The following is a 22,836-nucleotide window of genomic DNA, read 5'->3' as shown; positions in this document are numbered from 1 at the left end:
CTAGGCTTGTTGTGTGCTATCAAGAAAGGCGCCAAAATACTTCATGTACTTGGGGACTCATATCTAATAATTGAACAGATAAAGTAGAAATTCGCTTGCCATGACAAGAGGTTGAAGAGTTATAGAAACCGAGTTTGACATTTGATAAAAAGCTTTGATGCCTTCAATATCAAGTTCAGCTATAGAGCAAACGATCAGGTGGCAAATGCCTTTGCACAGACTGCAAGCTCGCTAGCACCAATTAGGTTGGATGGCTTGAAAAAGTTTAGAGTGGAATTGGCATCGATTCCATCAATACTAGACAACGTCAAGAATTTCCAGGTGTTCGAAGATGATAGGCATATTCTTAAATTCTTGACCAATTCAGATATCTTCACAGCACAGATCATAGATGGTGAAGTGGATGAAGAAGTAGAGATTGACACAGAAGGAATTATGAGCTTAAAGACCAACACTTCCAAAAGGAATGATTGAATTGGAAAGAATATTTGACATGGACCAATTCCATAAAACGCAGTACCAACCTACAGGAGGTGATGAGTGTGAAAAAGTTAATTTGGGAATAGAGGATTGTCCCAAGATTGTCCACATTGGAAAAGTTTGTACACCTAAAGAGAAAGCAGATATATTGAATTTGATGAGGGAATTCCTTGACGTGATTGCTTGGGGATATGAAGATTTGAAGACATATGATCCCACCATCATTACACACACGATTCCACTGAAGGAAGGGAGTAAGCCATTTAGGCAGGGGCAAAGGCTAGTCGACCCTTTGTTGGAGCCATTGATATATCAAGAAGTGAAGAAGCTACTCGATGCATGAATCATCTTCCTAGTGAGACACTCAACATGGGTTGCCAATCTTGTCCCAGTCAGGAAGAAGAATAGAGAGATAAGGTTGTGTGGATTTTAGAAATCTGAATAGAGCATCAGAAAAGTACAATTACCCATTGCTATCAATGGACGAGATTTTGCAAATTGTGAACGGAGCTAAAATGATGTCATTTATGGATGGATACTTGGGATACAATCAAGTGATAGTCGAAGAGGAAGATAGATTAAAGACGGCTTTCACCATGAAGTGGGGAACTTTTGCATATAGAAGGATGCCTTTTGGCTTGATCAATGCAGGTGCAACATTTCAAAGGGCCATGGACTATGCCTTTAAGGACTTAAAAGATAAATGCATTATCATTTACATGGATGACATAACAGTATTTTCAAAGAACAGAGAAGATCACATAATGGACTTGAGGAAAGTTTTCACAAGATGTAAAAGGTTTGGAATCTCTTTGAATCTGAAGAAATGCATGTTCGGAGTTACTGAAGGGAAGCTTCTGGGACATGTGATTTCAGAGAAGGGTATAATGACAGATCCAAAGAATTTCCAAACTTGGCGTGCCAGGTAGCAAGAAAGAGCTCAAATCTTACTTTGGAAAGATCAACTTTGTGAGGAAGTTCATATTTGCGTTTGTTGAAATTGTGAAACCAATGAATGACATGTTGAAGAAGGATGCAAAAGTAGATTGGACTCCAGCAGCAAGAAGGGCATTTGAGGAAATAAAACATGCCATCATCAATGCACCTGTCCTAGTAAGTCCAGGTTATGAGAGGCCATTCAACATATATTCTTTCGCCTCTGATCACGCATGTGCGGCCATTCTAACACGGAAGAATAAGGAAGGTGAGGAGCATCCGATTGCGTTCATGAGTGCACCTTTCAGGGAGGCCGAATTAAACTACCCAAATGTGGAGAAACAAGCCTATGCCTTGGTGAGAGTAGTAAAGAAATTTAGGCATTATATCTTGAGAAGCAAAGTACATGCAATCGTGCTTGACATAGCAGTAAAGACTCTCCTGACGCAAAGCGAGCTTGGAGAAAGAAGAGGCAAGTGGGTCGCCACTATTCAGGAATATGACATAGAGATCCAACCAATGAAACTAGTCAGAGGACAACAACCATGGCATCAGAAGGACTTGGACTTGTACAACAAGTATATGAATTGGAGGAGGTACATCCCAATGAATGGTATCAGGACATAGTCAACTATCTTTTAAATCACGGATGTCCTTCACATTTGAACCCAATGCAAAAATGGGCGTTGAGATTTAAGAGCAGAAGATATATGCTACAAGGAGCAGTGTTGTACAAGCAGAATCATGATGGGGAATATTTGCAGTGCGTCAGAAAGGAAGAAGCTAGAAACATATTGGAACATTTTCATGACAAATGGGGAACAGGACATGGATTAGATTTGGCCACTACACATTGGATACTAAGAGTCGGATACTATTGGTCAACTTTGTTCAAGGACACTCATGAGCATGTGAAGACTTGTCATGTTTGCCAAACTGCGGTAAAGAGGCAGAGGAACCCAACAATGCCTTTGCGGCCAATCATCGAGGTGAGACCTTTTGCGATGTGAGGGCTTGACTTCATTGGTCCCATCAATCCGCCTTAATTAGTGCAACACAAGTATATTCTAATTGCAACTGACTATTGTACTCGATGGTTAGAAGCTCAAGCTTTCAAGAATTGCACTGCTGAGATTGTCATTAAGTTCTTAGAAGAAAAGATCACCACCAGGTTTGGTTGTCCTTTTTCTTTTGTATGTGATAATGGTTATACTTCTTTGAAATTTCATACTTCGGCATTTGACCATGGGATAATTTTAAAATTTTCATCAGGATACTATCCCCAGGGAAATGGCTTAGCAGAATCTACAAATAAGAACCTTTTGACCGTGATTGGAAAACTCTTAGATAGGAACCCAAAAGATTGGCACACACAACTGAGATACGCCTTATGGGTAGACAGAACTAGAATGAAAGAGTCCATAGGAATCACACCTTATCATTTGGTTTATGGAGAAGATCCTGTATTCCTGATTCAATTGAAAATTCCAACTTTGAGGTTCATACAGGAATACTATGATGAGGACGAAGACTGAGTCTAAGTTAGGTTGACTCAAGTAATGTAGTTGGATGAGAAGAGAGATGAAGCCCTAGGTAAATTTGCAAAACATCAAGGGGTAGTGAAACGTTGGTTCGATAGAAGAGCGCAAATAAGGCCTTCAGGATTTCAGACTTGGTCTTATATTGGGACAAAGCCCATGAGAGAAAAGGACAACATGAAAAATTCGAAAAACTATGGAAGGGTCCTTTCCAGATATCTGAGATCATCGAAGATAATGCATTTAGACTAAAGACACTCATTGGCGAGGATGTCCCATTGCTTGTCAATGGGCAATTCCTCAAGCATTATTTCCAAGCCTAGGACTCCATCCGGAACCCTTTTGTACATAGTTAGAATAGGTTTGCTTTCAGTTGGTAGTTAGTTTGTTTTTCTGTTCTTTAGAGTAGAGTTTGTCTTGGACCATTTGGCCCAAGGGTTTAGAATAGTTTCCCTTTCAGTTGGTTAGAGTAGTTTTCTTTCAGTTGTTTAGTTTAGATGTTGCGAGGGAGCTCGAGTTTAGTTTGCATCAAGTTGTTTGACTTGAAATCTTTTAGCTTCCCTTAGTTAGCAATTTTGGTTTTGGGTCTTTGCAAGTGCAAAGGGGGTCCATGTTATCACTCGTGGGCGAGGTGTGTAGATTTTATATTTTTGGTGACGAAATGGAGTCCATCTCGTTCATTTCTTGAGTATATTTGACAAGGTTCAGGGGTTAAAGGATGTGTTTAGTCGTTGGTCTATGGTAGGACTTGTACTAAACTTGGGTTTAACTCGATAGAGGTTCTTGAGTTATCTCTGACATGGTTACAACATTCTACTCACACTTAATTGCTCTGAGTTCTTGATGTTTCGAAGTGAAATTGGACTTAGTAAAAATCTTACACGTACTTCAGCGCCATTGTGGTCTTCCAAACCCTCCGCAAGCTTCATTGCCTGCAAACCAAACAAAAGATTGAAGAAAAGAAGAAAAGAGAAAATATCATGAGAAAAGAGAAAAAACAGTATCAAAGTGAAAATAAAGATGAAATTTGGTTCAAGGGTGTGCAATCATCTCTATCGGTGCTATAAAAATAATCACTAAAGGTAGAACTGTTATTGTCGTGCCACAGCGATAACTCCGTTAGGGCAATAGACACTTGACTGGCAGCGGGGCTCTATCCAGGTTGCTTTTGAAGTAAGGATACTATAATAGCTAAGTTTGATGAATCTGAGAAATTATCAAGTTCTTGTCGAGCGGGGAATAAATCATTTGCACACACGAGTAACTTATGGTTAGGATGCTTAGGTTCAACTTGAGAGTTCTTTCCTTTGTTGAGTGCTCATCCTTAAGTAGATTTTCGGATAAGCCATCTTAAGATTTTTGTTCTAAGTTATTTTATTCTTGAAACGTTCAGGAACATTTCACCCGTGGAGTCGCCAGATGTTGTGAGGTTCTCACACCATCGCCCCAAATTCTTTGGGGACCCCCTTTTTTTGATCGCCTCGGCAAATTTTTGGGTTGTTCAAAATTTTTGAGTTTTGAAAATTTCATGCATTGGCACCTTCAGGACAAATGTGGGGAGACTTAGCCTATTTTCACCTGGCTTCACTTGATTTTCCAAAGCTGATGGAGCATTGGTTAACCCGAAAGGTAACATCGTGAATTCATAATGCCCATACCTAAAACTGAATGCAGTTTTGTGAATATCCTTGTCCTTAATATGAAGCTGGTGATATCTTGACCTCAAACCAATCTTTGAAAATACTGTAGTGCCTTTCATTTCATTGAAAAAGTCATCAATTTTAGGAAGTGGATACCAATTCTTAATAGTAACCTTATTGAGCATTCTGTAATCTATGCATAATCTCATAGTTCCGACCTTCTTCCTAACAAACAATATTGGGGCTCCCCATGGTGAAACATTGGGCCGAATTAGTTTCTTATTTACCATATCCAGCAATTGTATTTGCAACTCCATTAATTCTGTGGTGGTCATTCGATAAGGTGCTCAAGAGATGGGTTTTGCTCCTAGTAACAAATATATGGTAAAAAAGACTTGAGATGGAGGTAAATCGGGGAGTTCTTTGGGAAACACATCTTGATAATTCTTTAGATAGGGATACTTTTCCTTGAAAGATTCCTTTAATTTTTCTCTGATTTGGCCATCTTCAAAAATGTAGTCATCTCCATATGTGGTGTTTGTAGGACCTCTCATATCTTCAACTCTTACTACAAAAATCTCACAACCTTTTCTTCCACATTTCTTAAGTTGCACGGTGAATATCTATTTTGATTTAATTTCATGTTTAATCCCTTTAATGGTTGCAGGTTTGCCTTGGTCATCCACACAATCTACAATTTTACCAAGACAATCAACCTTGGCCTTATGCTCACTGAGCCAATTAATGCCTATAATAATATCGTAAGACCCAAGAGGCGCTACATACAAATTCAATTCAGTGGAGAAATTTGAAAAATCAACCCAAGCCTCAAACAGACATTGCTCTACCTTAGCCCTTGACTAGTTTGCATACTTGACTGTCCATGGTTTTGCCATAAAACTAGATCTCTTTGGAAATCTACTTAATAGTTTAGTGATATAAAACATTTAGAAGTTCTAGTATCAGTTAAAATAGAAACGCGGTTGTCATAAATGTTAACCAGAGTTTCAATTGGGCCTATCTGTTGTTCTGCTTGTCTATTGTCAAGGGCTGCGTGGATTCTTTGTTGATAAACATGCTGCTGTTGTGGAAAGGGTGGTCGGTGAGGCTAATTGGTGTTGGTTTTGACAAGGCATTTATTAGCATAATGATCTCCTCCACAATTAAAACATTCTGAAGGTGGCTCCTTCTTTTCATTGCTCTTATTATTATTTCTTGTACTGAAATTACTTTTAAAATCCTTGATTTCGTTCCCTTTTGTTGTATTCCAGTTTGTTTTTCTTTTATTATCCCGGATGGAGTCATCACTCTTGATTTTATATTCATGTCAGATAGCCTTCTCTAGAGCTTCTTCCATGGTTTGAGGAGTGAGAACATCAACCGCTCCTATTCTATTATTCAAATCCATGATGAATTTCCTCACTTTCAAGTTCCTATTTTGTTGATATGGAGGTACATACTTTAGTAATTGGGTAAATTTCTCCTAGTACTTGTGTACAGTCATATCTTCTTGCTTAAGATTTTGGTAAATCCAACAACTTTTGGTTGTAAAAGGTTTGGGGTAACCAACAGTTCCTAAAAATGGTTACAAATTTTTCCGAGGTAATCTCAGTGGTTTTAATGTTTTACTCAATTTTGGTGTTTTTCCCCATGTAACAACTTTTCCAGTAAAGTGGTATATTCCCCAAGCCGTGTTTGAGGCTTTTGAAAAGTTCTTAATTTCAAAGTATTGTTCCATTTTGGTTAACTAGGCCTCTGCATCCTCTTCGGATTCATAACCGACAAATTTGGGTGATTTGATCTTCTTAATATCTACGGACAAATCACTCACCATTTCTTGTTTCTTTTGTTTTTTTGGTTTGAGTGGGTGAAGCTTGTGAGGTTTTCTTGTTGTGTTCAGATACTTTTGTCTCCATTCTGGGAAGAGGCGAGGATTGCATTTCCTCTTAGTTCTGCCCCATCTGAGCTGCCATCTCATTCATTCTTTTTTCCATATTATCCAACTTCAGTTGCGTTTCTTACAAAATTTGAAGTAATAAATTAGTGGATGATTTTATGTTATTTGCATGAACCATATCATGACCTGCGACGTTCTCATCGCTGCTCATTTTGTTTGTTTACTGGTTTACCCTAAAAATTTACAATTTTTTTATGTCAATTTATTGTATAATTTTTTTAAAAAGTATGCCTATAACAAATTAAAGAGTTTTGCGAGTGGATATAACACATGAATAAACTAATTTATTTAATCAACCTTAATTCTTTTGGTGCATTTATAGCAGCCTTTATTTACAAAAATTTCCTCTTCGAAGGATGTTTACATTATGGAAACTAAATTTTTCTTCTCAGCATTCAGTTCTGATTCAAATTTGTACATATCTTGCACCATCCAAGATCTATAGAAGTGCAAAAGAGAATTGCCCCGACGAGCATTCCAGTTTTGAAATAGTTTGTTTCTATATGCTGCTTTACTAGCAGGAGTCCACCTGACTCTTTCCTCCTCCTTTCGTTGCAAAGTCTGTTTTAAGGTTTCATTGTCTTGAGGCATGGAACAACTAGTGTAGTCGAAGTTTGGCATGTTCTTAATTAAGTACAAGAAGATAGGATGTCGTGCCTTCTTGCAAGGTGTTTTATGTACTTGCATCCTGTAAAATTATTCTAAGAATTTTCAAGTTTACTAGAAAGTAGTGTGCCCTAGATTCAGTGTCAAACCCAACACTCCGATACCATATGTAACAAACGGATTTTCATGATCTATTGAGCAAATATATTGATTTCCTTTTCATGAGACATTAACTGCTTTTAACTACCAACAATTAACTGAAATAACAAAGCTCAACTGAAATAACTATATCAATGATCAACTGAAATAACTTTAACAATGATCAACTGTATTAACTATGATAATGATTAACTGAAATAACTGTAACAATGATCAACTATAATAACTATAATAATGATTAACTGAAATAATTGTAACAATGATAAACCATAATAACTATAATAACGATTAACTGAAATAACTATGATAACTCTCAACTGAAGTAACTATAACAATGATCAACTGTAATAACTATAATATCTGAAATAACGATTTACTATCTTTCCATACATATAAGTAAAGTAAATGCTTAACATGAAAAAGAAAGAACATACGAGAGGTATCCGGTGAGTCTTTAATTGGTTGTGCAAGCCTTGGCTTTTGGTAAAAGGAGAAGTATTGACTTAAGCTTGACCTCCCAACCTTGGACCAATTTATCCCCACACAATCTATTAAATAGAAAGGCTCTCCCTATCCCGGGATTGGGCTTGGGATACTTTTAGTCTAGCCACTTGAGCATTCCGGTGTTTAGAATGTCCGCATAGTTATGGACGAACATGTTTGAATAACTGGCTCTCCTGACATCAAGTGATTATAGATGGAAAACATGCCTTGAACGACCTTGGCCAAGGCTTTCTGATGGGTTCAATGACCTGATTACCACCTCTTGACTTGACAATAGGGAACAATAGTTTGAACAAGCTTGAGCTATTAAATGAAATTAATTTAGATTTGTTATGTCATGTCTGACTTTGATTTCCATCTTATTGCAGATTCCATCTCACCTCTTTATCTTTTCCATGGCTATACAATTGGTGAGTCCTAGGTGCTCGAATCTTAGAGCAATTGGCTCTGTCAGTTGATCCTCAACTAATTCTAGCTTATCACAATCTGTGATCTGAGAAAAGAAATCTTTAAGAATTGCAGAATAAATATCATTTGATTTTGACTTTCAGTGGCATAAATAAAAATATGATATCATGTTATGGTTACTTGGCTTTTATTCATCATAACAACTCTGTCCTAGAGAGTCTAACCGATTACATTTAAGCAATATGTTTTGCATCATAATATGAAATTGTATCTTACTGCTATAATAATCGGAATATAGTAATAACTGATAATAAAACATATCGCAATGCTTGGATTATGGACAACCACATAACCTGGTAAAATCTGGAAATAAAATGGAGTCTTGCTGGACACTAACAATCAACCCCAAGCTTCACTGAAGAAATCTTTAACGTAAATCCCAATGTGATTATTAGTGACATTTTCAGCAAAACATCGATATAAAAAGGAAATCGTGGAAGGAAAATGCAATGATTTCTAAGTGGCATACTGTAGACATATCAGGTGCTTTGAAAACTGAGCTCAGGTAGTATGGAAGAAGTCGGGTGATATGAAGGAGGTCGGGTGATATGCTCTTATGCTCATGATCTCTCTCGGCTCAAAATAAAACGGTATTGAAGTCTCTTTGGCTTCCAAAAAGCTGTAAATCATAAAGAAGAGACTTGGCTCTCGGTCGCCAAATAAATATGCCAAATGTTCATTTTGGTTTTTAGCAAGAAAAATTAATAAATATGGAAAAAGATTTGAAGGTTATAGATCGAGGATAATTATAATTTATATCTATCTATTTGCACGTAAATATACTTATGAGGTGGCATCATATTATTTATAAAAATAATATTATGGTGTCACTTTATTCCTATATCTATGTGCACGTACATACGTATACATTATAACAATATGTTGGAAAAATCAATCAAAAACTATTTGAGGTATGTATTATTTTTAATTAAAATAATTAATGTTTTAAATGTTTATTTAATAGCTCATGTGGGTTCATTGATTGTATCCTGATGTTCAAGTCGCTAGGTCCTTACCAAGGCAATTAAAGGTCATACCTATCAACCTGATAATTGGACTAAGCTAGTATCCCATTCTGTTGATCACTTTTAGCAATGCTTCCCCCCTTCATCTTCTCATGCAATCACTCGTGCAATATTTACATGATAATAACAAGTTCCATAATAATTCCATAATAACATTTTAAAAAGTATTTAATTATTAACCATAATTCCAAAATCAAACAACTACTAAACATCACATGACAGATAATGGATAACGACCATCTTCATTAAACAGTTAACATAATAAATACAATGGATATATTTAACTACCCTCTTCATATGATTATGAAAGAAAATCCATTCCATCTAACGGCTATAAATAAATTTAAAACTTAGGTCAAAATTTGGGATGCAAGATGGATCCATCACTCCTAGCCTCAGGGTCTTGCATTCTGTCTCCTTGCGCTCTAGCCTCCTTGACTGCCATCGCTACTGCCTTAGCCTCTCAATCCACCTGATCAACCCACTCCACATCTCCATCATTGAAGACAGGATCGATAGTCTCTGTGTTTCACTCTGCATGTGGATCAATAGTCTCTAATACAATCAGTGATGTATCGATGCCCTGGATCTGTCTATGGTGAAGGCGAAGGTTGTAGTGACCAAAGACAAGGTCATTCAATTTTTGCACTGCCAACCTATTGCGCTTCTTCAAGTGTATATGCTTGAATAGACTCCAATTACGTTTGCATCTTGATGCACTAGATGGCTGGCTCAAGATGCGAATCACAATCCTCTGTAAATTTCGCACCTTAGTGCCAAGCATCTCCCATCATGCCTCTGAAACAAGAAATTTTTAAATCAATTCAATAACCTTGACTTTATCAAATTAAAATGGTAATAGAACTAGAAATTATGATGTAGAATCATAGATTTTTACCAGGCATCAATTTTGTCCTATTTTTCTTGCACAACTACCATGCCAAATAAGTCCCCCTTGAGCTTCTTAAACAACTCAATCTCACGGACTACAATTGTTCCGACTCTTGAATCAGGTGACATTCTCTCTACAACATCATAGAGTCCACTCCACACCTCATCATCAGCCTTGAAATGTGGGCTGAACTGGTATGCTAGATTAAGGAAGTAGACCACTGCATGTATAAGCCTGTGAAGTAGATTGTGCCATCGTCTATCAATGACATCCCATATAGGCCCTTACCTATCTCGATTCCCTGAAAAAAAGAGCAAATGGCCTCCTTCACCCTATTCATACTCTCATAAATGTAGCCCATTGAGGGCTTCTCTCCATCAGCAATTCGTAGGTGAACAACAAGCGGCTCTATGAAGTGCATTCATTATGAAAGTTGAAAGAGAGAATCAACTTTAAGCTTTTCTTTCAAAAATGAACAATAATTTATAACATAATTTCATAAACAAAAAAGTTGAAATGAGGACAAAAAGGAAAATTACCTTCACAATCTCAACGATTGGTGTGCAAAAGGAAGCCTCATCAAAAATGTGATCAGCTATATCAGTCCCTGCAACGGTCTTTGCATATGATGATGAGATCCACTCCTCACTTACAAACATGCGTCTCAAACCTTCCTTTGAATTAAGTAAGAATTGCAATGTGAGAAAATTGGTTGCAAATCTAGTGACCCCTGGATGAGACAACTCCTTCTGATCTGTGTATTTCCTGATGAGGTTGAGGACCCATGTATGATTATATATGAATTTGCATACACTCCTTCCTTGCTTTATAATTGTTTTTATCCAAGGGAGGTTACCAAGATCCTCTAACATGAGGTCAATGCAGTGAGTAGCACAAGGGGTCCAAAATAAGTGACGGTGTCTCTCCCTAAGAAGTTTTCCTGCAACAACATAATTTGCTACATTATTTGTAACTATCTGCACGATGTTGTCTTTGCCCACTTTTTTTATCACTTCATCCATTACCTCACAAAGATATTCAACATTCTTCGTTTTTCTTGAGGCATTAATTGATTTCAAAAAAATTGTGGCACCTGAAGAAAAAGAAACAAATTAGTATAATGATCAATGATCAATCATAAATTCATAATTTATAAACTTAATCACTTAATCAAGATTCTAAATTTTTAAATACAAGTTCTACTTCTAAATTTTTAATGTCTACAATTACCTGATGAGGAGACAAGAAAGTTGAGGAGTGTTCTACTCCTATTAGTCCAACCATCAGTCATGATGGTGCAACCCTTTGTCTTCCACACCTCACGCTGCTCCTTAATTGCACCTTCTGCATCAACCACCTTTTGGGTCAAAATAGGGCCTCCTAGCTTGTCAGCACTAGGGGCTTTGAACCCCATACCACAAACAGTAACAACATCGATTGCAATTTTCCAACAAGGGGACTTAAAAAAAATTAAATAAAATTTAAACAAATTAAATAAAATTTAAACAAACTAGTATATTATATTGTTACTATTAAATTTGAAAACAAATTAAAATAAACAAAATAAGCATATTATTGTCTCTTGAAACTTTAAAGCAAGAGAGTAAGACATATAAATTAAATAAATAAGTACCTTGCTGCATTGAATGAAATGTTGTTGTACATGAAGAAGTCTCTAAGTGTCAATTTTGCATTATCATGCTTCTCCTTATTCCAACCCATGCTGTCAAGTGATGGTTGTGCACTTGGAGCTGTGCATGGAATAAAGATAGAATCAAGTGTTGATCTTATCTTACAAATGCGAGGCCCAATGGTCACACTCGTAGAAGCAATAGCAGTAGGTGGTGGAGTAGGGGATAATGCAGAGTGAAAACTAGAAGATCCCCTTTGAGCTAGTTATGGCATTTTCTTCTTGTTGCTTCTTTTTCAATTCCTTTTCTCTATTTTTTCCTCTAGAAGAGCTTGCATGTCTCACATAACATCTTGGGGTATTTCTTTGCATTTTTTAGCATCACGCCTATGTATATGTGCTAGGTGATACTTCAATCTATTTATGCCTCCCCCGTTATATGTTACACTGCAATGCCAACATGTAACAACTCCCTTTTTGTGGCCCGGGATGGCATGTTTCCAAGCCCTATCCCTTGCTATTGCAACTAGGTCTGCATCAGGGTTACATGCAGCCCTAATTCCACTTCCACAAGGCTCATCCTGAGGCATGATGTCAATGTGGGTGCTGCTGCAATATGATTATATTATAAATAGAAAAATGTTAGCATCAAATCAAATTTTTAAACTTTAGGGCCTTCTTAGTTCATACTTATCTAGTTTGTCATCGAGATAAATTAGAATAGATCTAAATAGTAGATACTAGAAGCAGAGACTAAAACAAATGTAAAGAAAATGAAAAGTTAAAAATATGAATGTAAAACAATTTACAAAACAACACAAAGAAATGCAACTTGTTGCTTACCTCTTCAAATTTGCACAAACAATGGAAATACAATTAAGTTTGTAGAAGCCTCCTCCAAACGCTTCCTTAAGCTCCTCTTGCTTAAGTGCAAGTTACAAAGTTGCACAAACTATCAACAATTGATATGGGAGAGCCAACTGGTTTGCTAATTTCTCTCTCAAAACCCCAATACTATTTTAACTCTTTCCTTTCTATCACAAGCATTAACAAAGTTTGGAATGACCTTTTTAGGTCAAATGGATGTTATGCAAAAGAAAAAATAATAACTTAACCTTTTATTTTAATTTATTTTTTTCTCTTTATGGCTTCAGCCGTCGGTGAGAGTCTTGAGCTCAGGACTCTACCTAGTCCGAGTCCAGAGGCCATTTGCCTTGGAAATGTGGACTCTGGCTCGGACTCACAAAGTCTTGTAACTATGTTTGAAAGATTGCATAGGCAATATTACTTTCAAATTAATAAGTTACATAGTTCCTTACTAAGTCACAAGGTTCGAATTCGAATTGGAGTTTGTTGATCATAATATTCGGATGCAATTCGGCAACGGTAAAAATTCAGAAAACATTTGACATTGAATTTAACCTATATAAATTTATTTATTTTTAAATATAATTAATATATCCACTAAATTGTCAAAATAGTTTGACAATTGACATTGCTAAATAATTAAACTAAATAACTCAATCATATGTTAAAATAAAATAATTTTATTATATAAACAACAATATTATATTACATATCATAAAATTTGGATGAAGTTTTGAAAGGTAAAAATTCGCTGAAATTTGAACTTCATGGATGAAATTCAGTGTATCCTATGACTTAGGTTCCATAGAATCTTGTAACGCGATCATCAATTTGACATTATTCAAATAGTACATCTCATATGATCCTCAAATTAATAGGTCACATAATTCCATAGTCTTGAAATTGGAGGAACAAGGGCTAGGTTTGGGGAGTACAAGGAGATGGGAGTGGGTGGCTGTCTAGGAGCAAAGCACTTGGCACATTCCATGTTTTCATACAGGGAAGGGTTAGGGGCAGTGCCCCCACCACCAAGACCAAATTAAAATATTCAAGACCACATGGATCTTCATGGTGTAGACCATCTTTGACACCTTAATGCTAAAGATATCTTTTGCTAGGTGAAATATGAGCATAATATGTCAAAAATAGACAAAAGGTCATGGGTCTCTTTTAGTTTCATGCTAGGCAAGTCTACACTAAACAATCCAAAGTCTTTCCTTGAAATTTGGTTGAGCCATAATGCAACACATGCAAGGCCATTGTGAGGACTTGACCCTGACTCAACATATGCATGACATCAACTTCATAGCAAGCAAAAAGACTTATAAGTTGAGTACTCATTGAGTTTAAAACTACATTCCATGAAATGTTTCTCTATTTTGGTAGGATTCAAGATCCATCATTTTCATAGTGCTCTTCAAAGTATCTAAGAAGAATTATGGTAGAAAAAATTAGTAGCTTCAATTGTTTCTATTTAACATAAGAGTGTATGGTAATATATATTGTCAGCACCAGCCTTATTATATTTCTATGCACAGTGGACACTCTTCTTATCTCATATTGTTCCTGGCTATAGATATATATGACATTCCAATACTTTGCCCATTGCTAAATATTTTGTGTGGTTAATGCTATAGACTATAGAGTAAAATTTTATATGATGATACTTTGTAATTGTGTTGAAAAAGAAATTGGTTTTCCCCATAAGTTATGTGTGCTGAGTTCAATAGAATACAAAATTGCTTTTCATTTGTTTGTATCATATGCTTTTGCACAGATACGACATGCAGTGTTTCAGTTGTTTTCATCTCCAAGTTCCAACAAGTAAGTTTCCACTGTTAAGAAGATATCTTCCTTCAATTTGTGGTGAAATGATGTATTTTGCAAAGCTTTCCTATTTTTCTGTTGGACAGTTTAGCTAATGGATGTATCTAGTTTTCTCTCCACAATAAAGAGTAGGGGGCTCTTCCGAGGATAAAAATGTGTCTTTTGTGATCCATCATTCTTGGTGTATCCAATCCATCAGAATACATTGGTCCAAAAGAAGAAGCAAAGGATGGCTTACCACTCTCAGCATAGGCACCCAGGCAGATAAATTGGCAGGAATATTGGGAATTTTCAGTGGATTGCATTCACCATATGTCCAATTCAGATATAAACCGAATTCAAGATGCACACAACACACACAACACACACAGACACAGACACAGACACAGACACAGACACACAGACATACACACAGACACACAAACACTGACACACACACACACACACACAGAGGTACCATTAAAAAATAACATGCACTCTGAGGATGACAATGGTCTTCTCCTACAGATTCCTGATTTTCTTGTGGATAGGGCCTCCTGCCAGCTTTCTTAAATTGGTAAATTTTTATGAGCTAGGCTGAAAGTTGATTGTTTCAGGAATTGGGCCAAGAGAAAATGGAAATATTTTGGCCATTTTGAAATCATTTCAGTGAGGAATGTTTTCTTTTTCATCTCTCTTATCCTACGAAAATAGTACTCAGATCCTTTTCGAAGGTCCATGGTTTATAGGGAAGTGAAGGCTCTTCCTAAAAAATGTGAACCAGTTTTTGATCTTCAGAAGGAATGTACCAACAAAGTTTTTGATCTCATAGTAATGCTGGATGGTTGTATGGATAGCCCTTTGGAGTATGTTTTCCATAAATGGTGAGTGTTTTGTTGGTTTCTTTAACCCATAGTTGTGTTTACTACTTGTTTTGGAGTTTTGATGGGTAATCTTGGACCTTGGGGCTATTTTTTATCCTTGCTGTGGTTCTTCATTTGAGAACTAGACCTCAATTTTTTTTAATTCATTGTAAAAGATTTAAGGGCCCTTTAAAAATTCACCCTTTGCCCTTCATCCAAAAACAGTAAATGCACACAATGTTAGGCATTTATAATCACCATTTAGAAGCCAGATATTTTTTTAAATAAAAGCAAAACTTATTCCTCACTTCATTAGGATGAAGTATGACAAGATTCCTTGAATTCTAAAATTGAACAAGGAATATTGGACTCTTAAGCACTGCCATATTTCCTGAACATTATCAAGTGGAAGAGGGAAAGAAAGCACTGGTGAAACACATCAATGTAGAAATATTTAACTAGACTCCCAAGTAGCTTATACTGGGAAGAGTTGAGAAATGGTTTCCTACAGAGGATTCTAATTGTTAGATAACCTGCCATAGATCTATAGAATTAGCACACAAAACTATCATTGGAGATAGAGGAAGTAAAATAATACCTTGAACAGGTGTAGAATTGTACCTCGCTTCAACTAAGTCAGCACAAACTTAGAATGGTCAACAATTATCACATCTAAAAGGAAATGATTTGGGGGTGAAAAAGGTCTTTTCATTTGAAATTTACCAAAAAGCATTTATTTCACATTCTTTTGTGGAAACAATAGATTCTACAAAATTTCAAATAAATTAATGTCATCCACCAGAAATAGTTGCACTTGTCCTAGTAGGTTCAAATCCCCATGATGATAGATGACATATCACTCCAACCATGGGGTCAACCAAAAATAAAGGCAACATTTATTGGGCTGAAAAAACCAATTGAATAGCATGTTCAGGAAGGGACACACTATCTTGAGAGGTAAATTGGTCATAATTATTGCTGTCACTTTTTAAGGAGCATATTCAAGGTGACCTGAATATGGGCCATCATCATGGCTTTCAAACCACCAGACAATCATGTATGCACAACTCACTAGACCACACCTCCGGAAGATAACAAGTCATTGTAGCCCATTATGCTTGCAACTTATTGGCTTATTTTGAAATGCTGTGCCAAATTATATAAGTGGGTGGTCCTCTGGAGTGCATGCAGCAGGCATTATTATTAGTATAGAATACATTAGAATTTTGTCTAGGCAAATAGAAGCCCCTAATTTTTAGATTTTAGATTTTCCTGGGTACCTTTGGGGTTGGGCCAGGACCTTTCCTCACAAGGTGAGATTTTGTTGTCACCTGCCATTCATCTATAGTTCTTAAAATTTTGCAAGGAAGTTTAGAATTAATTTCATGCGAGTTTTTTAATTGCTTTTGAAAAAGAACCAGCAAATCTTTTAAGCATTTACTGTTGCTGAAAAAATTGTCATACTACACACTTCCTAAATTTTTAGAACCTTTCAATCGTTTCCACTGATCTAATATCCACATGATTGCCTGCTTCAGAAAGGTCCTAAAAACTTGCAACAGCACTTTCTGAATTTTTTTATGAAGGCCCCCTCCATGGGACGGCTACCTCAAGCAATTCTCACTTGTTATGGGAATTGACATAAACCAAATTATTTGTGGCACAAAACATCAAATTATTAAACTAGGTTAAAATTGGTGCTATGCCGGAATACATTTGTGAAGGGATTTGACGTAAACCACAGTATTTGTGGAACACAGCTTAAAACTGTTATACCCAATAAAAATGGGTGTTCTGCTAGAATAAACTTGTAAAATGGGAGAACACAGAGGAAGAAATAAGTACCATGAAAGATTGAGTATAGGCTGGCTGCATCATTTACACATCTTTCCAATAATAATTACCTACAAAATGCTTCATTGCCTCTGCAAATCCTTGAGTTACACCATAAACAATCATAACAAATACAAGAAAATGACTTCCAAATGTGTCCTTCATTATTGCATTCCATTTCAAAAATTGCATTACGTATCCCAAAGGACTGCTCCATCCAACTCCTCTACTATGCCCATTCGATGTGATTTCATACTCATTGTCACTGTAACTGTTGCTGCTGATTACAATATCCATTTCTGTTTTAATCTGGGTTTGCAGCTCTAATAAAATGGGAACTTCTTCATCTTCTTCCGCCATCCAAAAGAAACGCACGCCCACGCTTTGTTTTTGGTTTCTTGTTCAATTAAAACATAAATCACTCACATTAAAAGCTTATGTTTCTATTAATCAGATTACAGTCTTGTTTATGTAAGAAAAAAAAACAGAAATTCCAAAGCAAATATTTAGAGATTTTGTCAAGAAATCAAAACATTGTGCAGACGTTTACAGTTGTATTGAAGTAATGTTTTGACTTCTAGAACTTCAAATTTTTTATTTTGTGTATTAGCACGCTGATCGAGTTGAGGTTTCATATTCTTATTTGAGTTTTTTTTTTTTATAACAAGACCACGTTGTCAAGTTGGCATCATCATTATCTCGTTTCAATTAATTGCAGCCAGTTGAGCGCATATATATTTATACTAGCACTTGTACCTGTAGGTCCAAGATTAAGCCGATTGTTTGGCTCGAGATTGTCTTCTCAAGGAATCATTGACAAAATGTAACACAACATTATTCCTCCCTAATATTAATTTATAATTTCATCAGTGTTCACAAGCGCTACACGAGATACAACATGCTGTTAGAGGCTATTTGTCTTCCCAGTGTGCTGGATGCTAACTTGAATCATGTCTTACTTCTTTTCTTTGTTTTTGATGTTACTCTTAGAGCTCAAGAGGTACATTGATTAATTCCTTATTTGTTGATCATGAGAATGAGGCAACCTTGGTTCATTTCAATCATCAAGTGAACATGAATAGCACAACAAATGTAGAATGTTAATATCAAATAAATTTCAAAAAATGAAACATAAGTGAGTAATTGAATTCCTTATAAGAACCGTAGTCAACGTTTGTGGCATTTGTAGTTTAAGTCCATAATTTTTCGGTCAAAGAAACTATTTGAAGACCAACAACTAGTAGCAACCTTAATTTATCAGACATGACACTGAAAAGAAATTATAACTGGAAAATAAAGCTGTTTTGTAAACATTTATCACAATTAATTTTTGGAAAAAAATTATACTCCCACGACTCTACACTCCAACTCAGTAAATAGTTCAATCTAATTAAATATTTTAACCTATCAAGCTATGAGTGTGTACTAAGGGAGTGTCAGATTTTTTCTTTGTTAAAATACAAATATGGGTCAGATGTGATCCGAAGGCCAATTTAGATTTGGGCTTCTCAAAGAAATGTCAATCTAGAAAAAACATTTGGGATTTTTCCCGCAGCATTCATAACCACTAAAATGACATTGAAATTTTTTATCTAGCGTATTATAATAGATAATAAAGCATTTTAGATGCAACTCAACCTACCTCTAATCTTGAGTTGCTTCTCATCTCAGAATACTTCGGAATGACTTAAATATCACACACTAAGCTTAATTCCTAGACCAAAAGTATTAAATAATTAAAGTTAGATTTTTAATTTTTTTTCCAAAACTTAATTCTTCCCTTAATGTGTGATGTTTCTCTTTTGTACTTTCTTTTATCCCTCTACTAACAACATTCTATCACGTGAACCAAATTTCCAAAACCTTGACTCACTGCCAGTCCTCATAGATTACAAACCATCCTCAAACATTTAGTAGTACCAATTAATCATCTTGGTCAACATGAGGAATCACTGAGCTTTGATTCACTATCACACTTTCATTGTATTGACCACTTTCAGAAAATAATATATAAGCACTTAATGACTAAGCCCTACAAAAACAGCTCATTGAATTTGAGTGCTTACGATGCAAAATCTTCTATATAACTTTATTTCCCAAAGATTTTTATCTAATATCATAAACTACAAAAACTTATGTTCTATACTTAATAGAGAAACAGGGATTCAATATCTACTATCCACAAAATTGCTATGTATGTGTGAAGCAAATGAAATTATTAAATGTAATTTGCTGACTTTATCAGTTAATTATCTGTATCAGATGTAGTCGTAGTCTATCGGTTAACTATCGATTGTAGTTGTAGTCTGTTAGTTAACTATCGGTATTAACCACACGCATTAGAGTGGCCTGCTAGTGGTTAAAGCCTTTTTTACAAAGTTTGATTCAATGAAGCTTCCAGATGTTGGCGCCCAGTATGGTCCTTCAAATTGGTTTTTTCTGGCACTTGTTAATGGTATTCTTCCTTAATATACATTCAATATATCATTTGTATGTAGATAAGATGCCAATGTAATGCAATGTAATTGACAAAGCTGGGGATAACTGTTGTTGATTGATTAATAATAAGTTAACCAGTTTCTTCCAAGGGTTGTGCGTATTCTGTAGATTGTTGTTTTTTATTCCTTATTAGTGCTGTATGTTTTATTCTTGCTCAATTTTCCCCTTTTCTCTATTTATTTGCTCTGGTATTTTCCCTAACAAAAATTAGGGCAGAAGAAAACACTTTTGCACATTTTTGTCTAAAAGCATTTAACTTAATATCATGGACTGCAAGATCTGCTGTCTTAATCGAAAGAATAGTCACTTGCATTCAATTCCTACAAGTTAGAAAACTACTTTAGATCCTTCAATATGGTAGAAGAATACCCACTTCTTCATTCCCATTAGCTGAAGCGGGTTGCTCACATTATCTTCTAAAACATCTAAACTCAGGTCTTAGACGCTATCCAGTAGCTACTTTAGTTATCTTGGCACTTGATATGTCCCATTGATTCAAGCTTCAATTCTCAAAAAATTGGAAGATATCCTAAACGAATTCGAATGTTCACAGAGGTTCAAATTAGAGATTCTCATCAGTGTGAGATAATTCGTCATTATTTTCTTGCAAATGGTTGTTAGAAAATAACTAATCAGCCTTATTGTCAATGCATTGGGAATTCAGAAATTCAACTCCAATGCTTGCACTACAACATGTCAATTTAGTAACCTTCAAATCGAAAAATCATTAGATGAAAGGAATGGATGACAAGTTAGAAACCACAGTTGTTTTACAGTATATGGAATCTGCTATCACATTTTGTCCTATCTTAGTAACAAATAAGGCATTGTATAAATATGTTCTTTATGTAAATGAACATCAAAACTGGAGAATGCAGCATGTGGCGTTAACATATTCATTACAAAAAATCATGTTCATAGTGGAATAATGCTTTTTAGTGAGTTTTAAAATTGCATCTACTTCCTACTTGTGTGTCAATCTCCAACAAAGCATGGCCTACATATTCAAGTTGCAGAATAATATGAATTAAAAACACAAACATCCAATGAAATGATCATACAAATAGCTATTGAAATTTTCCCAGTAGCAGTGCACATTTCCCATCTTTTTAATTTTAAATCAAATGCGAGTTCTAACTTGGAGGAAAACCAAAGTACGCGAACAGGAACCACAATTAAATATGGAACCACTACAGATAAAAAGATCACATTCATACACATAAATGTCTATCAAATCTCTCTCTCAATCTGCATGGTGATATGACTAATTTTGTACTCGTTCTCAATATAGTCTTTTACCCTATGAAGAACCATTTCAGCATTTGCATTTGCCAAAATCCTCACATGGCATGCGAGTAAGACTTTCCGAACTGTAATGGCCCAAATATGTAGTTCATGCACTGTTAAAACACCGGGAATTGAACACAACCCTTCTTCAAGCTCCCTAGAATCTATCTCATGGGGTGTACTCTCCATCAAAACCTCCAATGCACTTCTCAACATCTTTATAGTGGTTCCTAGTACAACTAATGAGAAGAAAAGTGTACATATCAAATCAATAATTTGCAATTGGGGATATATCCAAATGATTGCTCCTCCAATCATGACACCAATGCTTTGAATCAAAATCCCCCAAAACATGAAGGTAGGCAACTTGCACATTTATATTGAACCTTGAATGACCATCTTTCTCTTTCCCTGCCACATCATGATTCAAAGTAACACTGTCCCCCTCTGAATGGGCATTATGATCATGAGCTGAATGCTCAACCCCTTCTACATGAAGCAAAGGTTCAGACAGGTTTGTTTTGTCATGGTCATGATGACCATGTTCATGAGCACTACATTAATGGACATCTTTCTGATTATTGGTATGTTCATGAGCTGCTTAACTTTAGGATTATGGCTGTGCTTAGCCTTCTCAACATAATCATGCCCGTGATTTGATGATCATGCCCTTTACTGTGATTGTGGCCATGACTATGATCATGATCATGGCCATGACCAAGCAAGAAAATCATGATAATATTTACAACAAGTCCAACTGTAGCAATAGCAAACATAAGGGCACTATGAATTGAAACCTTATCATGAAGCATCTTGTGAATGGCACTCCATACAAGAAGCCCCGTGAGAAGTCAAATGAGTTGAATTGACACAAGTACCCCCAAAATCTCAAATCGATGAAACCCATACGATTGGCGAGGTGTTGCTTCCCAGCTCGATGCCCATATTGAGAAGAGAGATATTGCAAACCCTACCACATCTATTAGTAAATGGGCAACATTAGTCATAACTACCAAGCTGTTTGCTTTGATTCCTCCAACAAGTTCTACAGTCATGAAGATTATGCAGAATATCACAGTTGTTGCAAGCTTTCTAACCGAAGCCTTCCTTGTCTTCTCATCTGCAACACTGTTAGTCATATCTGCAAAACCACAACCCATGCCACAATTCATGGTGTTCGTATTTAGTCTCATGAGTAAAGGTGTTTCAACGATCAAATCATTCCTCCATTTTGCTCATGCCCAGATTGAGAGCCGATACTTGTCATTTGAAGAACACCATGAAAGGGTCAGCCCACAACATAAATTTCAAAGAATTAATAACATTAGATTTCTGCAATTCGATATTTGTTTCTTATTTGATGTGTATACTTTTTAGCATTAAGGTTTTGGATCACACTCTGTGATTCTCTTACATTCAGTGATTCTCTTTCATTCTGATAATAGATCACAGAGTGTGATAAAAAAATGTTGATGATAAATAATATACACAATGGAATCAAGAAACAAAATTCGATATTATACATCTCAAAGATCCAACCAAATGAAGATTTCAAGTATTCGTTAATATCATTTCACTGACACCTTAGATTCAATGTAGAAGAAAGAAAATTGAACACGCACGTGAAGGGTGAAGGGCCAATGCCCTACTATTCTAGGCATGCAAGGAAAGAAACCCTAGCTGAAACTATTTGTATGGACGATTTGACTCCTTTTGCTGTATATGTATAATTCTCAGGTTGCCAGTATACTCTGCCTTTCAACAACAAGCGCATACTAAGGGCAAGTTTTTAAAAAATGGCTGGGAAAATTGTGTTTCATAAGCTGGAGATATTATGGTTTTTCAG

General features: G+C 35.9%; 2 pseudogenes; both read right to left on the bottom strand.

The window, feature by feature from the left end:
* The window catches only part of LOC149546136 (putative folate-biopterin transporter 6), a 151,541-nt pseudogene extending 133,977 nt beyond the window's left edge, over nt 1-17,564 (bottom strand).
* Nucleotides 17,565-20,933: 3,369 nt separating this feature from the next.
* LOC149546135 (metal tolerance protein 1-like) lies at nt 20,934-22,162 on the bottom strand (annotated as a pseudogene).
* Nucleotides 22,163-22,836: the final 674 nt, after the last annotated feature.

This window comes from Cupressus sempervirens, chromosome 7 (genome assembly GCF_028749045.1).
Source record: "Cupressus sempervirens isolate cs-2001-9-10 chromosome 7, ASM2874904v1, whole genome shotgun sequence".
NCBI classification, from domain to species: domain Eukaryota; kingdom Viridiplantae; phylum Streptophyta; class Pinopsida; order Cupressales; family Cupressaceae; genus Cupressus; species Cupressus sempervirens.
This window is presented reverse-complemented; position numbering and strand designations above follow the sequence as displayed.